Source organism: Gigantopelta aegis, chromosome 8, assembly GCF_016097555.1.
Source record: "Gigantopelta aegis isolate Gae_Host chromosome 8, Gae_host_genome, whole genome shotgun sequence".
Classification (NCBI taxonomy): Eukaryota; Metazoa; Mollusca; class Gastropoda; order Neomphalida; family Peltospiridae; genus Gigantopelta; species Gigantopelta aegis.
In genome coordinates this window covers 16654540-16662596 of record NC_054706.1, presented here as the reverse complement: position 1 = coordinate 16662596, position 8057 = coordinate 16654540, and positions in this window count along the sequence as shown.

Genomic DNA, 8057 nt, shown 5'->3' with positions numbered 1-8057 from the left:
GTTAAACTCTATGACCTGACCTGGCAGTTACAACGTCACAGACACTTGCTTCTTTATTCAGATGTGTTACAGGTTTGCAGATGACCAAACTTTGGTGTCCAAATCTTTTACACTGCATATGACTAGGGTGTTTGTTTTGCTTGCTTTTCTATTATTATGTATTTATATTGTTATATGAATGATTATATTCTTAATAATCGTTGTAGTCGTCGATGTTGTTATTGTTATAACATTTGTAATTAGGAGAGGGCCTCGTAAGTCAAATAACTTGTTCCCAATCATTTTGTATATTATATGCAATGACATATTTTTTAATCAATCAGCTAGGGTGAGTGGCATTAGTGGTCGTGTTATTTGTACGGGAGCGGGATGTAGCTCACGTGGTAGCGTGTTCGCCTGTGAAGCGGTCGGTCATCGGATCGATCCTTCTCAGTAGACCCATTTGCAGTTTGGGCTATTTTCCGTTCCAACCAGTGGTTCACAACTGGTTCATCAAAGGCCGTGGTATGTGTTGTCCTGTCTGTGAGAAAGTGCATATAAAAGACCTCTTGCTGCTTATCGGAAAGAGTAGCCTATGTGGCGGCAGCGGGTTTCCTCTAAAGAAATATGTCAGAATGACCATATGTTTGACGTCCAATAGCCGATGATAAGATAAAAATCAAGGTGCTTTAGAGGCGTCGTTAAATAAAACATACTATACTTTTTTGTTATTTGTACATTAGGGAATTTTGGTTGCGTATGTACACGTATATGACGCCTTATAGCAAGAAAAAATAGTTCGTTATAATCGCACTGAGGGCATCTTTTTGCTGTGTGTGTGTGTGTGCGTGCGTGCGATGCGCTGCGGGCGGGGGAATGCAGAACACGGACGCCTCGAAAATGTATTTTAGTCTAGCAGTGTTTCCATAATCACAAATCCAGGGACCGACAACAGATATTGCTACTGTCATAACTAGTATAAAGTTTAAAGTTTGTTTTGTTTAACCACCAGAAAAACAATTAATCATTATTAAATTAAATCTTTGTCTTCTAAGGGCAGGACGTAGTCCAGTGGTAAAGCGCTCGCTTGCTGTACGGTATGTCTAGGACAGTGCATATGAAAGATCCCTTACTACTAAAACTCGCCCGCAACCGATTCCGGTTGGGTTGCTGGTGCTCCCTTGCACTTGCTAGAGCGGGTAGTCCCCTATTCCACCCACCCCAACCCTTTTCCTGTCCTGGACGGAGAAGACGGCACCTGCGCCCAGGACAGGCGTGCGCTACAACAGTTTGTTCTGAATGTGCACGTAAAACCTTATGACATGACATGACAATGGGAAAATGTAGTGGGTTTCCTCTCTAAGACTATATGTTATTATTTATTTATTTATTTATTTATAAACAAACAAATGAGCAGCTAAATGTTTAAAAAAATAATAATAAAAAGTAAAAAAAATAAACAGAAAGTTATATGAAACGTGTTACAATAGAAGCAAACTCGAGACAGTCCCTTTGATCTGTAACATGTATAACTGTCCATCCTCCAAATACACATCCACTTGTTTATGTTTATGCTGATGATTATTTATATATGACTTATAATATTGTATATACTTGTATGCTTATGAGCTACACGGCTTAAAGTAAATAAACTACTACTACCACTTATTTTTGAAATCTCCAACGATGTTCAAATAGTTTACTCATTGACTATTAGACGTATTTGTTTGTTATTCTTAAAGGGACATTCCCGAGTTTTCTGCATTGTAAGATGTTTCCGACTAATAAAATATTTCTATTCTTGTTTAGAATATCAAAAGTCTGTATAGTCAATGTGTTTCTGGTCGTTTTAATATTTGTAAGCAGTCCACACTGGATTTTGTCTTCAAATAATTTCGTACGTATGAAAAAAAATATTTTAAGAAATAAAATTAAATTTAACCTAGTACGAATATTAGAACGATCAGAAACACGTTTAATATATAGCCACTAATATTTTATGAAGAAATATAAATTTGATATGTAATTACAATCGTTAAAACGTCTCTGTTAGTCGATAACATCTTAAAAATTGCAGCAAACTCAGGAATGTCCCTTTAAATATAATTTATAACTGCTCAATTGTTAGTTAATCTTTAATTTGCATATCAAAACGATTTTACCGGCCTCGGTGGCGTTGTGGTTAGGCCATCGGTCTACAGGCTGGTAGGTACTGGGTTCGGATCCCAGTCGAGGCATGGGATTTTTAATGCAGATACCGACTCCAAACCGTGAGTGAGTGCTCCGCAAGGCTCAATGGATAGGTGTAAAACCACTTGCACCGACCAGTGATCCATAACTGGTTCAACAAAGGCCATGGTTTGTGCTATCCTGCCTGTGGGAAGCGCAAATAAAAGATCCCTTGCTGCTAATTGGAAAGAGTAGCCTATGTAGTGGCGACAGCAGGTTTCCTCTCAAAATCTGTGTGTCTGACGCGTTTTCTTTTTTCTCTCTCTCTCTTATTTTTGTTTGCCTAACTAGACTATTTTGGACAAATGTAGCAAAATCCCAACATTTTATTCTGCAGTGACTGTTAAACCGTATAACAGTTTATAATACTTTTACTTTTTGGGGGTGTATGTTGACTACATTATGATAAAAAAATTCTAGCATGGCATTGAAAAAAGCCACACTGTTGGACTGAAAATATAAATACCAGATAGTTATTGTTTATGTACCTATCAAATACATGTACATACTCTGATTGGGCTTGGGTGTCGGACTGAACGGACGTGTTTTGGGGAGTTGTGTACTGGAAAAGTTTCTTATGGATGAAACGAGACTTGCTGGGGGGTTTTCTCCGTGTATGTTACTAGTATAATGTTAGTATTATGAAGATATTACACGGTTTGTTAAACAATTAAACATTATATTTGTGAAATATATAAACTGTACCCAGTGAATATGGTATATGTACGTGAGTGCACCCAAGCCCATGAGTGAAGCTTGGCCGAAAGCATGTTATGTAACCCGTGTCTGTACAGCCGGCTTAATGAAGACGTGTTCTGTTGAGCAAGTGTACTGCATGGCCTACCAACAAGTGTACTGCTAACCAATGTCAAAGAAAAGGAAACGAAAACAACAGAAAAGTGCAGACAAGAAGAAGAATAAAAGTGAAACAGTGAGTAGTCAAAACGAACTTTCAAACGCAACTGCATCGTCTCTACCCAGTTTGATCTCTGACAGCCTCCATCTTGCTGATAACAATAGCTACTTACATATGGCTAGTATGCACCAAGACACTAATTCTCTAACACAATCTGTACCCGCCCCTCAGAACTATGCCACGTTTATACAGTCGCCAACAAGTACATGGAATCCGCAATTTATGCAGTCTACCCCGCATAACGTATCGCCAACGACCGGTGCCCAACAATGGATGAATTATGTTTCGATCCCACAAGCCGTTGTTTCGGCTCTGGTGAATGTAACGTGTGTCCGCTTGGGTTTACCGTGTTACGTGTGTAGACAGTGAAAGTGTGCGGCGATTGTTGGTTATCGTTTTGTTACAGTGAATCAAACACCGACATGTGTCGAACCACAAACGATGTAATGGCTGGAAAAAACAATTCGTGTTATGGATATGACCAAAGAAATATTGTCAGTGATATCCATTCATGTAATGTTAACCAATATGTTACTACAGATGGTAACACAATGTCGTATGATCATATCCATAATACATATTATAATTATAATGTCGGTGACATCCACATCCCGTTAAGTTCTGTTAACGATTATCCTATTACTGATGCTAACACATTTTCAAATATCCATAATATTTACCCTATATATAATACATATTATAATTATAATGTCAGTGACATCCACATCCCATTTAGTAATGTTAATGACTATTTTATTACTGATGCTAACACATTATCATGTGATCATGCCTGTAATTATGATCCTATACCTAATACATCTTATGGTTACAATGTCACTGACATCCATATCCCGTTATGTAATTTTAACCAATATGTTATGACTGATGGTAACAAATTGCCATACAATCATATCCATAATTTTGATCATATACCTACTACATATTGCGAATATATTGACACATCACGTAGAGTTCACATTTCGCCTGACATTAATCGCTGTGATAACGAAATATGTAGTGACAAAGAAACCTTTGAAGAACTAAAACTTAGGTTAGGAACATTAAATGTATGTGGACTACGACAAAAAATCATTTTCCCAGAACTAATTGAATACATTACAAATCATGACATTGTTTGTTTATCAGAAACAAAACTTGACGACTTCGATATTATCGACATCCCAGGTTGTTATGTATTGTAATAATCGTGAAACCTCTACTAGGTGTCGATCTGGAGGTATTGCTTCATTTATTAAGCAAGAAATATCTAAGTATGTGTCCTTTTTAGATGTTGAATCAGAGTACTTACTTTGGTGTAAGATAGATAAAATATTTTTAAACTTACAAGAAGATTTACATATTGGTGCTGTCTATATACCGCCAGAGAATTCCAAGTATTGTAACGCTGATACATTTTATACTGTAAATCAAGAAATCCAAAGACACGTAAATAAGACAGATTATGTATTCCTACTTGGTGATATAAACGGCAGGACTAGCTCTTTACTCGATTATATTTTAGATTAGCAATATTGCTGATGTGCTTGACCTAGATGAAAGTGTGCGTGCATATTTGAACAGTGCATCATGTTTGGCCGATATGAATATACATTTAACTAGAGTTAGCCAAGACACAAAAACAACCCATATTGGTAAACTGTTGCTAGATATGTGTAAATCAACTAATTTGTTTATTGTAAACGGTCGATTTGGCAATGATAAAAAAACAGGAACATTTACATGCAAAGATTCCTCTGTCGTTGATTATAACATTGCTTCCATATCATTTTTAAGTTACATACACAATTTCCAAATATCAAATATCAATATGTCCTATACTTTCTGATATCCACTGCCCACTTTATCTTGAACTGGTATTTAGAAAGAAAAATAGGACTACCTTATATAGTTTAACTCATAACGACCAAGCAAATAAAAAGATTAAAAAACTGAACAAATATTCAGCTGATATATATAGTAATAACATCGACGAAGAACACATTAAAAAAACTAATAATAGATATTGATAAAACATCTGTAAATGTCAATTCTGCTAGGGGAGAAACCATTAATAACCAGAATAGTAAATTATCTAGCAAATATTATGAAAGCAAGTGCCGAAAAAACAGCTGGGATTTATAATCATTGTACTAGCAAACAAAAGAAGCCCTTTAATCACAACGTTTGGTTTGGTAAAGTGTGTAGAATAGCAAGATATCATTTCCACAAGGCACGTCTTAAGTTTAATCATACGAAATGTGATACTGATCGCCTCTCAATGTTAAATTTAGGCAAGACATATAGAAAAACCGTTAAATATTACAAACGGAAACAAGAAAAATCATCTGAAGAAACAATAAGAAATATGCAAGCAAGCAAACCTAAGGATTTTTGGAAATTACTTAATTCAATAAATAATCGAAACTCCTCTAACGAAATAGACATAGAAATTAACAAATTATTTGAATTGTTTAAAAAGACAAATGAAACTGAAAACGAGGAACCTGAAGTCATAAACATTGATATTACCGTTGAAAGCAATATTCTAAACGATACTATTACTAGAGATGAAATTTCAACAGCTATTAAAAGTTTACAAAATAACAAAGCTATGGGCATAGATGAAATTCCAAATGAATATCTGAAGTATGCTGAAAACAAACTAATTCCGATTTTAGAAAAACTGTTTAACCTTATTTTTAACTGTGGTATATTGCAGGTATTATCAAACCAATATATAAAAAGAAAGGTAATCCGCGAGAACCCGAATTATACCGACCAATTACTATTGTAAGCTGTTTTGGAAAACTTTTTACATCCATCTTAAATAAAAGAATAACTGTTTTTCTTGAATCTTCAGAAAAATTAAAAGAAAACCAAGCTGGTCTTCGAAAACATTATAGTACAAATAATCATATTTCTCTTTATATGCTCTACATGAAATCTAAGAAAAAACTATGTTGTGCTTTTATCGATTTCTCTAAAGCTTTTGACACGGGTTGGAGAACAGGTCTGTGGCAAAAGATGTTAAATCTAGATGTAGACGGTAAATTTCTAAGAATTGTCTACAAAATGTATCAAGGTATCAAATCATGTGTTAGTCACAATAACGAATATTCTGCCTATTTTTTGTCATGGTGTACGTCAGGGCAAAAATCTTTCACTCGTATATATTTAAATGATTTAGAAGATGTACTAGTGAATGAACAATGCAAAGGGGTTAAATTAGAGTACGAACATAACAATACTCATCTATTTATAATAATTACTATGCTACTTTACGCTGATGATACAGTGATTTTGGCAGAATCTTCAGACGACCTACAAAAATCATTAAACGTTTTTTCAGAATACTTCGATAATTTGAAATTAAAAGTAAATATCGAGAAGTCAAAAATTGTTATCTTTGGCTCAAAACCACCCAAAAATAAGTTTTTCTACATCAAAGATATAAAATTAGACGATGTTGATAGTTATAAATACCTAGGAATATTATTTACAAGAACTGGATCTTTTGTCCAAGCAAAAAAGGCTCTTATTTCGCAGGCTAAAAAAGGATTAACTTTTGTTAAATATTAGAACCAGGAATCTCAATTTACCAATAGATATTCAATTACGAATTTTTGAAAGCACTATTGTCCCTATCCTTTTATATTCTTCGGAAATTTGGGGTTTTGGTAATAATCAAACATTGAACAAATACAGTTAAACTTTTTAAGAGATCTATTAAGGCTAAGAAAGAGTACACCACTTCCCATGATTTACGGAGAATTAGGAGCTTTTCCATTAGATATGAAGATAAAAATTAGGATGCAAATTTTTTGGGCTACGTTGATCACCGGAAAGACATCCAAAATATCAACTATACTGTATAGAATTATGATAAGTGAAAATGCTCAGTATGGTTATAGGTTTAAGTGGTTGATACATATACATGATACTCTAAATAAACTAGGCTTGGGTAATTACTGGGTAAACCAAAACATTTTAAATAAAAAAGCTTTTATTCGTACAGTTTCTGAACGACTAAGAGATCAATACCTACAAGCTTGGAATGATAACTTAAACTCTTATCCAAAATGCGTTACCTATAGGATATTTTAAACAAAACATGAATGTGAAAAATACCTTCTGTACTTGCCTGAAAAACTTCGTATAATTTTTAGCCGCTTCAGAACAAGCAATTATTATCTACCGATTGAAACAGACAGATGGCAGCTATTGAAAAAACCCAGATAGAATATGTCCTCTCTGTAACATTGCAGTAGGTGATGAGTTCCATTATTTATTTCAGTGTCCTCATTTTACTAATGAAAGAAGTACACATCTAAAGAAATATTTTTATATTAGACCCAACACCCTTAAATTAAGTCAGCTATTTAACTCCACAAAAATATCAAATATAAAGAAATTATGTACTTTTATTAATTTGATTAACGACGTGTTTAAAAACATCTTTTGTAAGTTACTATGTTGTAAGTTTGATTATATTACCTGTATACTATTGTGTATATGTGTGTTGTAAATTTATTTAGTTAGTTATTTGAATGTTTGTTTGCATTGTTCTTTTAAGCAGTACACCAAACTGTTTGTAAACCACCTCAAATGTAAGACCGTAGGTGTTCTGAGTGAATAAAGTTATGTTCTGTTCTGATCATGAACATGAACATGAACATGAAACAATCCATGTGTGAATACTGCATGTAATGCATCTCTTGAAATTAATGTAATTAGTGTTGAGTTAATTGGTGTTGTACCTATATTCACTTTAAACTATTAGTAAACCATAAGTGTACTTTTATATATAGTCATAATTATTTCTTGCTGCATCTGGTTTTAGAAATCCACCTTTGTAAAATAGCAGTATTTTGTTTCTTTAATTTATAATTTATTACTCTTAAAAAAAGTATAATGTCTAAAGCAGTTTTCAGTT